Consider the following 14,467-nt stretch of genomic DNA (forward strand, 5'->3'; position numbering starts at 1 on the left):
CTCTTAGTCATCTCTTCTTCAATGGGAACACATCTCCAGAGAATCTCCAGTTAGGATGGTTCTCCCTCTCGGCCTGTTGCCAAGAGAGAGACCAGATGGAGCCTTACTCTACTAAGTAGACTCCAGATGTACATATTTGTAACTTTTCTACGTAAGCCTGCCTTTCTGAGATTACGCTGTTAACTCAGGATGCCATGTGAGTAAACTCTATCTTATTTTAGTACTATTGTGTCGTGTATTTCTTTTAAGAGGGAAAAAGGGGATTTGCCAGGAAGTATAATGTTGTAGAGGTTTTAACAAACCTGAACGCACACTTTTGCTGCGCACAAAAGGGGAATGTCACTCTGCTGATATTTGAAGCTTGATAACACAAGCTTGGATAGGATCTATCTAATAATATATCCTAATCCACATCCCTAACATTCCCACAACATTGGCCCCGCTTTTGAAAAGGCTTTCCTCTACGTGACGTCCGCCATTCGTCAGGAGCTGGGAGCACATGGTTTGGGGCCATCGAGGACGCTTCCTTCTGACCCATTAGCTTAGATTCTTCAGCAGAACAGCGTCCAGCTGACAGATTCATTCATAAAAGGGTTCCTCCGCAGTGTGAAGATTTAATAAGGCTAAAGTGAAAAGTGTCCAGCAGTGCTAACAGCTTCTATGAACGTCAAAGAACAGATGTATTGATGAATAAAAGGGAGTAGAGGAGAAAGGGAATGATCCAGTTTGAAATGGAAACCTACAGAGCTCCCTCTGCTTACAAGGCAAGCAATCTCTGAGATTATATAATGGCTGTAAATTTAGCATGAACCCTATTCATGGCTGAGAGTCTATTGACGGGGGCAGTGCCTTTCACAAGCCATCAGCTCTCGAGGCCAGAGTGGTGTTGTTTATCTTCCGACTGCAGACGCCAGGCCCCAGGCACGATCGCCGCTGTTAGCATTGTGTTACAAACCACGGCAAAACGGAACTTGGCATTGCGCTAAGTTAAAGGTGCAACTTTAACCTTTATTCACTGTCGCTTTGCACGCTCCATTTAGTTTTCCAGGGGCTTCAGTCAGCACAAACATGCCATGGCAGTAATGCACGCAGAGCTTTCCGTTTGGATTTTGAGCGGGTTTCTGGGAATCTCAGGTGTCAGGACTGGCTTTTACATTTTCCGTAGCCCTCTATCCTTGCCTTGGGTTTTGCTACAGGGGATCACCCTGAATTATCAGGCACTGGGGGGCTTGAACTGCAACCCTGAGGTTCTCCGTTGCTCCCTGTGAGCAATGCTAAGGGGAAGGCACTCTGGTTCGAACGACGATGGAAACTACAGCAGAAGCAAGAAGCAGATCCTACTCTAGGCAGAGATCCAAGGGCCAGCAAAGAGGCATGGGGGAGGGGGCCCCTATTCAGGTCTCCTGCCGGTATAAACAAATACCTCCAAAAACCCAGATGCCAACTTTGCTGCCACATACACCTGGACAACACCATTACTGGCCCCAACAACATCCAACATACCATCTCAGGACTATTTAATTGCTCATCTTCTAACATCGTGTATGCCATCAAAAGCCAACAGTGCCCTTCAGCTCTCTATATTGGACAAACAGGCCAAACCCTACGCCAAAGGATAAATAGACATAAATCTGACATCAGGAACCACAAGACAGAGAAACCAGTAGGAGAATCTCCCAGGACATTCTATACAAGATCTCAAAGCAGCTGTTTTATTACAGAAAAATTTCAGAAACAGACAGGAAAGAAAAATTGCTGAATTGGGACTCATTACCAAGCTTAAAACCACGGAGCCACCTGGGATGAATAAAGACATTGGATTCTTATCTCATTATGCATGATCAAGCTTTCTTTAGCCTCAGCCCTTGCTTCCCCCCCCAGGACCTATTGCCGTCATCAACAGTCGTTAACAGCCATCAACAGGTTTACCACTCCTATCAGCCCATCACCCATTCCCCCCACCCCCTGAATATATATAAGGGTCTGGTTGCTTCTGTTTCAAGTGTATCTGACGAAGTGTGCATGCACACGAAAGCTCATACCTATGACAAACTTAGTTGGTCTTTAAGGTGCTACTGAAGGATTTTTTTTTATTTTGTTCCAAAATAAGAACCACACATGTGTGTGGCGTATGGGGAGAATGAACCCTGTGGTGTGGTAAGGATTTTGTCTTCATGGCAGCTAAAGAGGCACCTCTTATCCCAGGTCTTTGGGGAACAGAGATGAGTGTTGGGCAGTTGCATCTTTCAACCACTGCTGATGTGTTTTCCTTTTCCTTTGAATCTTGTATTTTGATTGTTTCGTGCTGTTTTCTTTACCTTCAAGGTTAAGCTTGATTGCGAAGTTCCCCCCGGGACTTTCAGATGAAGGGCAGAGTACAAATAAAGTTATTGCCATTATTTGCCATTGTTCAAAAGACAGTATTTACCCCACAGTTGCTTACAGCACTGAAAACAATGCAAAAGTGTATGCACAACAAAATCACAGCCATGGCAACAGCGGTTCTGTTATGTACTGAGCTGAATCCTAGAACAATAGGATTCAGAATCAGCGGGAGCTACCCAATCCAACTCCAGGTGGAAGTGAATCCGCAACCTGATTGGCCTGCTGGAGCAGCCAATCAGGCGGCTGGCAGAAGTGAATCTGCTACCTGATTGGCCTGTAGGAGCAGCCAATCAGGCTGCAGGCAGAAGTCAATCCACAATATAATTGGCCCACAGGTGTAGCCCTGAAGTAGCCAATCACGCAAGGCCCATTGTGTAAATAATGTATATAAGCAGATGGTTTGGGGAAAAGAGCCATTCGTCTTCTCTTCTCCTCCTTGATGACTATGAGCTGAATAAAGAGCATGAAATTCACTCTTGACTCCGAGTATATTTCAGGTTCCATACATTTCAAGCCAATGTATCGCAGCAAGCTTTACCACTATAAGGGCATACCACACCTCCTTTTTGAAATAAATTTAAAAAATTGTCCAGTAGCACCTGCATGCACACAAAAGCTTATACCCAGAACAAACTTAGTTGATCTCTAAGGTGCTACTGGACATTTAAAATTTTTATTTATTTATTTCGACTGGATCAGACCAACACGGCTACCTACCTGAATCTAGAATCACACCTTCTATTGTTCTTCTGCTTTCCCCTGGGGAAAACTGCTCTTTAGCACTCAATTGGAGCAAACAGCAACCAGTGTTTTCTGCGGATTGTCTTTTGTTCCGATTTAGAGCTAAAGAGCAGGTTTTCCCACGAAAGGAGTGGGGGGGGGGAGGACAACCACTCAAACTCATGCCTAGAAAGTCAAGCGGAAAAGCTCTCTGCTCCATGCTTTCTGGCCGTGGGAAAAACCGATATGTGGGCAAACTCTCTGAATAAAAACAGATGGTTCTGCCTACTAAACCCCACCCCCAACACAGACATACATTAAAAGCAATCCTTAAGACTTAGAATCATAGAATTGTAGAGTTGGAAGGGACCCCAAGGGTCCTCTAGTCCAACCCCCTGCAATGCAGGAATCTCAACTAAAGCATACTGGACAGATGACCATCCAACCTCTGCTTAAAAACATCCAAGGAAGGAGAGCCCACAACCTTCAGAGGGAGTCCGTTCCACTGATGAACAGCTCTTATTGTCAGAAAGTTCTTCCTGATGTTTAGTCGGAATCTCCTTTGTTGTAACTTGAATCCATTGTTTCGAGTCCTACACTCCAGAGCAAGGAGAAAACAAGCTTGTTCCCACTTCCATGTGACAGCCCTTACGATATTTGAAAATGGCTATCATATCTCCTCTCAGTCTCCTCTTTTCCAGGAAAAACATATCCAGCTCCTTCAACTGTTCCTCATAAGGCTTAGTTTCCAGACCCTTGATCATCTTGGCTGCCCTCCTCTGCACACATTCAAGCTTGTCAACATCCTTCTTAAATTGTGATGCCCAGAATTGGACACATTATTCCAGGTGTGGTTTGACCAAGGCAGAACTTTTACTTCTCATGATCTGGACAGTAGACTTCTGTGGATGCAACCTAGAAAAGCATTAGGTTTTCCACCTGCTGCAGCACACTGTGGACTCATGCTAAGCTCATGGTTCACGAAACACTACTAAGGAGAGGACTGATCATTCATCTTAGGGGAGGGAGATTCAAATCTGTGGAGCCAATGCAAAGAAGGCCTTGTACCCGCCAGCCTGACCACCCTTCTCGACAGGTCCAGGACATTAATTTGTTTGTTTGCTTGCTTGCTTATTGTTCAAAGTATACCGTGACCTTCCTCCCAAAGGAGCACAGGATATTGTTTCTGAAGACAAGTAGAGCTATTAGAGGATGAGTGAAAGGCCACATTCATGCCCTACCTTCAGAGCACTATGATAACGCTTTAAACCGCTTACTCCCCAAAGAATGCTGGGAACTGTAGTTTGTTAAGGATGCTGTGAGTTGTTAGGAGGCTGCTGTTCCCCTCACAGAACTACAGTTCCCAGAGTTCACTGGGAAGAAGGGTCAGCTGTTAAACCATGCAGAAATGTAGCACTACGAGGGGAATGGAGGGTATCTGAAGGACTCTCAGCACCTTTAGCAAACTACAGCTCCCAAGATTCTTTGGGGGTCACCATGAGTATTTAAAGTGGCACCATAGTGGTTTAAACGTATGGTATGGCTTACGTGTGTGCAATGAGCACAAAGAGGTGAACATGTTCACAAGGAGCCCCAAGCACAGGTGTTCTTTTGGACACTGGTAAAAAAAAATGACACCTCCCAAAAATTGTCCATGGTTTTGGCTCATACGTAGCTGATCTTCTGTCAACATGTCACTGCCAGATCCTATTAGACACAGCTGGTTGTGTGCTTTGTGCACAGAGGGGTGGGTACAGATCAGACAATTGCCAATTGGCACCTCTATTCCTGATTCTTATGGGCATCCAATCCAATTATGCATATTGAGGCTTCTTTTCAGCATCTTTTGACTGAGTCTATTTTTAGATTGTGGTGTGATCTCAGATCAGATGTTTCATGCTTAATTCATCATCGGTTATCCGTGGAAAGATCATACTCTGGAACATTTGGAAACTATAACAGAGTGACTTGGGACCAAGAAATGCCCTGTTTTCCCCCCTCATAGTTTACTGAGACAAACATAATGCTTTTTTTTTCTTCCCTGCAATGATTTCTGATCTCTGCTCACTGTTTGATGATCAGTTACCAATCCATAAGAAGAACCATCTTCTTCTCATCTCATGGTGGCTTAAATTTATATTCAGGGGCAAACAAGGCTCTCACATCCATATCCATGTGCCCATTTTACTCTGAAAATTCCCCCCAAAAGAGGTTAGATTGGCTCCTATTCAGACAAGCGTTTGAAAACTAAGGTGCAGATGATGCTGTCACAGCAAACTGCATCTTAATTGCTGGTTCTAAATTTGTTTTAATGTCTTTCAGCTATTGTTTTTTTACTTAAAAATAAAAATAGTCCAGCAGCATCTTAGAGACCAACTAAGTTTGTTCTAGGTATAAGCTTTTGTGTGCATGTATACTTCTTCTTGGGATGAATCCCAAGCCAGATTGCCGGAAGAAATATCAACAACCTCAGATATGCAGATGACACAACCTTGATGGCAGAAAGTGAGGAGGAATTAAAGAACCTTTTAATGAGGGTGAAAGAGGAAAGCGCAAAATATGGTCTCACGCTCGACATAAAAAAAACTAAGATCATGGCCACTGGTCCCATCACCTCCTGGCAAATAGAAGGGGAAGAAATGGAGGCAGTGAGAGATTTTACTTTCTTGGGTTCCATGATCACTGCAGATGGTGACAGCAGTCACAAAATTAAAAGACGCCTGCTTCTTGGGAGAAAAGCAATGATAAACCTAGACAGCATCTTAAAAAGCAGAGACATTACCTTGCCGACAAAGGTCCGTATAGTTAAAGCTATGGTTTTCCCAGTAGTGATGTATGGAAGTGAGAGCTGGACCATCAAGAAGGCTGATCGCCAAAGAATTGATGCTTTTGAATTATGGTGAGCTGGAGGAGACTCTTGAGAGTCCCATGGACTGCGAGAAGATCAAACCTATCCATTCTGAAGGAAATCAGCCCTGAGTGCTCACTGGAAGAACCAGATGCTTGCAGGTGCATAGAGAAGGTCACAAGATCGTTCTCCAGCACCTTCAAGGAATGTCTCCTCTCTGAAATCCTGGAAAGCTGCTGCCAATAAGTGTGGACAATAGGTGAAGGGAATGTTTGGGCCTTCATATGTTGTTGGACTCTCAGCACCCATCATCCCAGGCTATCGGCCATGCTTGCTGGGGCTGATGGGAGTTGTAGTTGCAGCTGGAGGCCCAAGACTTTCCCACACCTGGTGTAGACCACTCTGAACTAGAGGAACCAAGAGGCTGAGTCAGTATAAGGCAGCTTCCTTTGCAAATACTGTTCTACATCCTGCAAAGCATGTAGTTCATCCCCCTAGGCTTTGCTCTTCCCTGTCATCCTTGGGTTTATTTCAAGCCTTTTATTTTTGCTTTTAAATCTACACCTGAAGAAGGTGTTCCTAGTATTCCCCCTCCCCCTTAAACACGTCAATAACTGTGCCTTATTATTTCCAGTTTGAAATTGTTCGCTGGGATCATTCTGTGGGGATTATTTTTGTTCTCTTTTTCTTCAGAGCTGAAGATCACACCTTGGAGAGCATTTTGAAAGGTACTCTGTAAAAACTGGTGCTGTTAAGCTGACTTTTAAAAGTCACGTTAATATCAATGTTGCCAACCTATTAGTAGTGGCATGCCCACGTGGCATTTTATCTCTCGCTTTAGGGAATTTCAGAAATGATATAGGATAATGAGTCACCATCATGACTCAAAATCCAGTCAAGGGAGGCTGTGTATCCTCTGCAGGGCTAGGCTTAATTGGGGAAATATCAAGCAGGCATTGTTTATTTCCTCATTTTTGTAAAAGTCTCATTAATGAGAATTTTAAAAGAGCCCCTTCAAAGTCGCACAGATTCTCATACCACCTTATTTCCATGCATACTATGTGCTGCAAAATTATATTTCACTTCGGCTTTTCCTTGGGACCAAAAGAGATAGATGCTGAATTTGTGGATGTATTTAACATGTCTGTTTGTCCCTATCCCCCTTGCACTGTGGTTCTGCCAGAAATTCACCCCCTTTCCCAAACTGCCATTTTCCCATTTATTGATTGCATCGGTCCTCTACAGCAGGGTTGGGGAGTATTTTTTTTTAGTCCAGGGGCCACATTCACTTCTTGGTAACCTTTTGAGGGCCAGAGACAAAAATGGGTGGGGTGACAAATGTAAAATTTACCCTTGTGTGCACATCTCTGTGTGTCTTCCATTTAGATGAAGGCGTCCAACCAAATTGCGGGAGGCAGTGCAGGACAGGAGTGCCTGGCGTGCTGTGGTCCATGGGGTCGCGAAGAGTCGGACACGACTAAACGACTAAACAACAACAACAATGTACTATTAGAGGACCTCCTAACAACTCTCGGCACCCTTAACAAACTACAGCTCCCAGATTTCTCTGCGGGAAGCCATGATGTATGGTGTGAATGTGGCTGCCCAGAAAGCAACGCAGACTGAAAAAGTTTCCCCACCCTCCTCCAAGTGTTAGTCACCTCGAGCATCCTTTGGACTCTATCCTTCTTTCATTCTTCCATGCCTGATTTCAATTGCCTTGTCTGTTTCAAGCCTCTAATACGGAATGTAATGAAGAAGCCATTTCCGCCCCTGTCCTATGTCCCTTGCAATGCTTCTGTTCCACTGCAGTCTGGCTTCCCCTAGAGTCTACCTTGCTTGTCTTTCTATCTGCTGAAACAAATGTAGCCAGTTATGTAACCAGTTACATAATCAATGTCAATGAAGCAAAGCCTTAAAAACAATTCGGGAAACAAGGCAATTGCTTACATGAAGCTCGTGGACTAAAACATGAAAATAATAGTAAATACCACCTGTGTTCAATTTCCCTTCTTGACCCTCGATGAACTTGTGAATTGCTGCAATTTCTACTCTCCTTTCTGATGGAAATCCCCAACCTCCTCAGTTTCTAATGCCTCTAACCCGGACCTCCATTGCTTGCAGGCAGGCCCCCAATGCTAATTTCCTTTCTCCTCATATTTTTTTTTATGTTGGATTCTCTCCCCCCCCCCGCACCTGTGCTGCTCAGCCTTCGTTCCGCCCCTTCCCCCACCAAATGTCGTCTTTGTTATTTTCTACTCACGTTGGAAAGAGCGAGATGAAATCTGCACCTTCCAACATTACCAACTGTGTCAGACCATCTGTTTCGAAAATTAGAAGAGGAATGTTCTGTCTCACTTAATGGGCTGAAATGGCTCTATTTTGCTTTGGGAGTTTTCTTCGCAGGCTCTGTTTTCCTCTCTGCCCCGCTGATGACTCTCACAATTCCCCCCCCCCCCCGGCACAGCAATTTAAATGTCGTTACGATCAGCGCATTGCTGAGCAGTGGTGGATTCGTTTTGTTTATTGCTCTTCAGATCTGTTTGATATTTACTGCGCTTTTCCGCTTTTGACAACTTTCCCAATTTCGGCAGTATCCCGAGCTTGACAATTTTGGTGTTCAAGCTATCCATAAATTACTAAGAAATAAGATAAAGTGAGTATATTTTCAAAGTTATTGTAAACAAATCAAGACGTTCGCAGGGTTAATGTAAACAATGTGCAGTAAGGAACAACAACAACAACAACAACAACAACAACAACAACAACAACAACAACATTTTCCCCATTAGCTAAAGTGGTACCTCAGGTTAAGAACGGTTTCAGATTAAGAAAAAGACCCTGGAAAAAGACTCCCTGGAAAAGAGCCTGATGTTGGGAAAGATTGAGGGCACAAGGAGAAGGGGACGACAGAGGATGAGATGGTTGGACAGTGTTCTCAAAGCTACGAACATGAGTTGGACCAAACTGCGGGAGGCAGTGGAAGACAGGAGTGCCTGGCGTGCTCTGGTCCATGGGGTCATGAAGAGTCAGACACGACTAAACGACTAAACAACAACAACAGGTTAAGAACAGACCTCTGGAACTCCTAAATTCCCAGTTTATTTTGAAAGGTTCCTTTAGGTAGCAGGAGGCGCTGTGGGTTAAACCACAGAGCCTAGAGCTTGCCAATCAGAAGGTCGGCGGTTCGAATCCCTGTGACAGGGTGAGCTCTCGTTGCTCGGTCCCAGCTCCTGCCAACCTAGCAGTTTGAAAGCACGTCAAAGTGCAAGTAGATAAATAGGTACCGCTATAGCGGGAAGGTAAACGGCGTTTCCGTGTGCTGCTCTGGTTCGCCAGAAGCGGCTTTGTCATGCTGGCCACATGACCTGGAAGCTGTACGCTGGCTCCCTCGGCCAATAATGCGAGATGAGCACCGCAACTCCAGAGTCGATCACAACTGGACCTAATGGTCAGGGGTCCCTTTACCTTTACCTTTAGGTGATCTATTTATTAAGCATTCATTCTTATTTGCATGAATGGAAGTTATATCCGATCTTTATTGAGCATTTGTTCCCATTTCTTTGCAAGAATTTTACAGGACAACAAGCACCTGTCCTGATATTATTTCAGCATGTCCGTATGTTTTCCTGTTCATTCCACCCCTCCCAATGCATTTCCCTGTTACTTTCTTAACTGCAAAAGTGTTGGCGTTTCATTCCTCCCATTGCAAGAATCGCCTGGTCTTTGTTTTACCCTCATGTTATGAGAAAGGAGGGGGTGGAAGCTACTCTTTGGTTCTTCCGTCTCTTGCCTGAAAGGTTTTCACTCTTATCTATGTACAGATAAGATGGCAGCATGGGGAACTGCTCTTCTCATGTATGTCTGTAGTGTTTTGTAGTAACTGTTAGAAATAAAATTAGGTATGCTTCAAAACCTCCACAGCTTTGCTTCCGTTACTCTGCTGAGTTTGAGGTGCTCACAATGAGCAGATGTGAGTCCATTGCACCAGGACCTGTTCTCTGGGAATGCTGTGTCTCCGTTCCTGTGATCGGAAGGTCGGTGAAGGTGCTCCAGTCGCCCAGCCCATGCACGCACTTAAGACGTGGGCTGAACAGGGCGTACTGACATTCCTTTTTAAAAAGTGGATTTGCTGTCGTACTGGAAAAGAGCACTTTAATTCCATGAACCTCAATTTCCCCAGAATGCACTTGAATTTCAGCCATAGCTGCCAAGTTTTCACTTTTCTCGCGAGGAAGCCTATTCAGCATAAGGGAAAATCCCTGTAAAAAAGGGATAACTTGGCAGCTATGATTTCACCCATAAACTGCAAAAGATCTGGAGGGGTCCTTAAGATTTTCTGTTCCATTAAATGAGGTTTTGTATTTCCAATTACAGTCATACCTCGGTTTAAGTACGCTTCAGTTTGAGTACTTTCAGTTTAAGTACTCTGCGGACCCATGTGGAACAGATTAATCCACTTTCCATTACTTTCTATGGGAAAGTTCGCTTCAGGTTAAGTACGCTTCAGGTTAAGTACGGACTTCCAGAACCAATTACACTCATACTTCGGGTTAAGTACGCTTCCGGTTCAGTTTAAGTACTCCACGGACCGCCTGGAATGGATTAATCCACATTCCATTACTTTCAATGGGAAAGTTCGCTTCAGGTTAAGTACACTTGAGTTTACGTACTCCACGGACCGCCTGGAAGGGAATAATCCACTTTCCATTACTTTCAATGGGAAAGTTCGCTTCAGGTTAAGTAAGCTTCAGGTTAAGTACAGACTTCTGGAACCAATTGTGTACTTAAACCAAGGTACCACTGTACTTCTTCATGTTGTGCATAGTTTAAACTGTGGAACTCACACTGACAGGAGGTAGGGATGACCACCAATGTGGGTGGCTTTAAAAGAGGATTGGACAAATTCCTGGAGGAGAAGGAGAGGCTTGTCAACGGCTACAAGCCGGGATGGCTAAGCGCTGCTTCCACAATCAGAGGAAGTAATGCTTCTGAATTCCAGTTGCTGCCAACCACAGGTCGGGAGGTTGTTGTTGTGTTCAGATCCTGTTTGTGGGCCTCCGCTGGCATCTGGCTGGCCATTGTGAGAACAGAATTCTGGACAAGATGGGCCATTGGCATGATTTAGCAGGCTCTTCCCATGTTCTTATACTCAGATACAAGAGTACACAGAGATAGAAAATGTCTAGAACATTATGATGTGCCCCTGCCTGGATTCCAGGCCATTCTGCAAGAAGAGGCAGGCTTGAGTGGGGCTATACCAAGTCAATACTCACGGGTGGGCAAGCTTCCTTCTCAAATAACACTCTGCCTAAGGATGCTGCAACATTAAGGGGCTCGTTATTGCCAGCGATAGACGTGACAAGTAATGGTAGGCTAGGCTACATAAAGGGTAAAGGTAAAGGTAAAGGGACCCCTGACCATTAGGTCCAGTCATGACTGACTCTGGGGTTGCGGCACTCATCTCGCATTATTGGCCGAGGGAGCCGGCATACAGCTTCCAGGTCATATGGCCAGCGTGACAAAGACGCTTCTGGCGAACCAGAGCAGCACACGGAAACGCCGTTTACCTTCCCGCCGGAGTGGTACCTATTTATCTACTTGCACTTTGACGTGCTTTCGAACTGCTAGGTAGGCAAGAGCTGGGACTGAGCAACTGGAGTTCACCCCGTTGCGGGGATTCAACGGCCGACCTTCTGATCGGCAAGGCCTAGGCCAGGCATGTCAAACATGCGGCCCTCCAGATGTTTTGGCCTACAACTCCCATGATCCCTAGCTAGCAGGACCAGTGGTTGGGGAAGATGGGAATTGTAGTCCAAAACATCTGGAGGGCCGCAGGTTTGACATGCCTGGCCTAGGCTCTGTGGTTTAACCCACAGCACCACCCGTGCTCATGTTTAGGGAAGTTTTTAATGTGTGACATTTTAATGTATTTCAATCTTTGTTGGAAGCCGCCCAGAGTGGCTGGGGAAACCCAGCTGGATGGGTGGGGTACAAATAAATTATTATTATTATTATTATTATTATTATTATTATTATTATTATTTATCATCATGGTCCCCTTCATGGATCAATGCCTTGTCGTGGCGAAGGGGCTTGAATAACTCAGAGAAGCTATGAGCTATGCCATGCAGGGCCACCCAAGATGGACAGGTCATAGTGGAGAGTTTTGACTAAACGTGATCCACCTGGAGAAGGAACTGGCAAGCCACTCCAGTAACCCTGCCAAGAAAACTCCATGGACAAAGACAACAGGCATATAAAAGTTATGACGCTGGAAGATGAGCCCCTCAGGTCGGAAGGCGTCCAACATGCTACTGAGGAAGAGCGGAGGACAAGTACAAGTAGATTCAGAGCTGATGAAGCGGCTGGGCCAAAGCCGAAAGGACGCTCAGTTGCGGATATGCCTGGAAGCGAAAGGAAAGTCCGATGCTGTAAAGAAAAATATTGCATAGGAACCTGGAATGTAAGAACCATGAATGGAGGTAAGCTGGATGTGGTCAAAAATGAGATGACAAGAATAAATATCGACATCCTGGGCATCAGTGAACTAAAATGGAAGGGAATGGGCGAATTCAGTTCGGATGACTATCATATCTACTACTGTGGGCAAGAATCCCGTAGTAGAAATGGAGTGGCCCTCATAGTCAACAAAAGAGTGGCAAAAGCTGTAATGGGATGCAATCTCAAAAATGACAGAATGATCTCGATACGAATCCAAGGCAGACCTTTTAACATCACAGTAATCCAAGTTTATGCACCAACTACCGGTGCTGAAGAAAGTGAAATTGACCAATTCTATGAAGACCTACAACACCTTCTAGAAATGACACCAAAGAAGGATGTTCTTCTCATTACAGGGGATTGGAATGCTAAAGTAGGGAATCAAGAGATAAAAGGAACAACTGGCAAGTTTGGCCTTGGAGTTCAAAATGAAGCAGGGCAAAGGCTAATAGAGTTCTGTCAAGAGAACAAGCTGGTCATCACAAACACTCTCTTCCAACAACACAAGAGACGACTCTACACATGGATATCACCAAATGGGCAGCATCGAAATCAGATTGATTATATTCTCTGCAGCCAAAGATGGAGAAGCTCTATACAGTCAGCAAAAACAAGACCTGGAGCTGACTGTAACTCAGATCATCAGCTTCTTATAGCAAAATTCCAGCTTAAACTGAAGAAAGTAGGAAAAACCACTGGGCCAGTAAGATACAATCTGAATCAAATCCCTTATGAATACACAGTGGAAGTGAGGAACAGGTTTAAGGATTTAGATTTGGTGGACAGAGTGCCTGAAGAACTATGGATGGAGGCTTGTAACATTATACAGGAGGCAGCAACGAAAACCATCCCAAGGAAAAGGAAATGCAAGAAAGCAAAATGGCTGTCCAACGAGGCCTTACAAATAGCGGAGGAGAGGAGGCAAGCAAAATGCAAGGGAGATAGGGAATGATACAGGAAACTGAATGCAGATTTCCAAAAAACAGCAAGGAGAGACAAGAGGGTCTTCTTAAATGAGCAATGCAAAGAAATAGAGGAAAACAATAGAATGGGGAAAACCAGAGATCTGTTCAATAAAATTGGAGATATGAAAGGAACATTTCGTACAAAGATTACCATAATCAAGGACAAAAGTGGTAAGGACCTAACAGAAGCAGAAGACATCAAGAAGAGGTGGCAAGAATACACAGAGGAATTATACCAGAAAGATATGGAGGTCCCGTACACCCCAGGTAGTGTGGTTGCTGACCTTGAGCCAGACATCTTGGAGAGTGAAGTCAAATGGGCCTTAGAAAGCACTGCTAATAACAAGGCCAGTGGAAGTGATGATATTCCAGCTGAACTATTTAAAATTTTAAAAGATGATGCTGTTAAGGTGCTACACCCAATATGCCAGCAAGTTTGGAAAACTCAGCAATGGCCAGAGGATTGGAGAAGATCAGTCTATATCCCAATTCCAAAGAAGGGCAGTGCCAAAGAATGCTCCAACTACCGCACAATTGCGCTCATTTCACACGCTAGCAAGGTTATGCTTAAAATTCTACAAGGCAGGCTTAGGCAGTATGTGGACCGAGAACTCCCAGAAGTGCAAGCTGGATTTCGAAAGGGCAGAGGAACCAGAGACCAAATAGCAAACATGCGCTGGATTATGGAGAAAGCTAGAGAGTTCCAGAAAAACGTCTACTTCTGCTTCATTGACTATGCAAAAGCCTTTGACTGTGTCGACCACAGCAAACTATGGCAAGTTCTTAAAGAAATGGGAGTGCCTGATCACCTCATCTGTCTCCTGAGAAATCTCTATGTGGGACAAGAAGCTACAGTTAGAACTGGATATGGAACAACTGAGTGGTTCAAAATTGGGAAAGGAGTACGACAAGGTTGTATATTGTCTCCCTGCTTATTTAACTTATATGCAGAATTCATCATGCGAAAGGCTGGACTAGGTGAATCCCAAGCCGGAATTAAGATTGCCGGAAGAAATATCAACAACCTCAGATATGCAGATGACAC

The sequence above is a fragment of the Zootoca vivipara genome, chromosome 8 (genome assembly GCF_965207765.1).
Source record: "Zootoca vivipara chromosome 8, rZooViv2.hap1.1, whole genome shotgun sequence".
NCBI classification, from domain to species: Eukaryota; Metazoa; Chordata; class Lepidosauria; order Squamata; family Lacertidae; genus Zootoca; species Zootoca vivipara.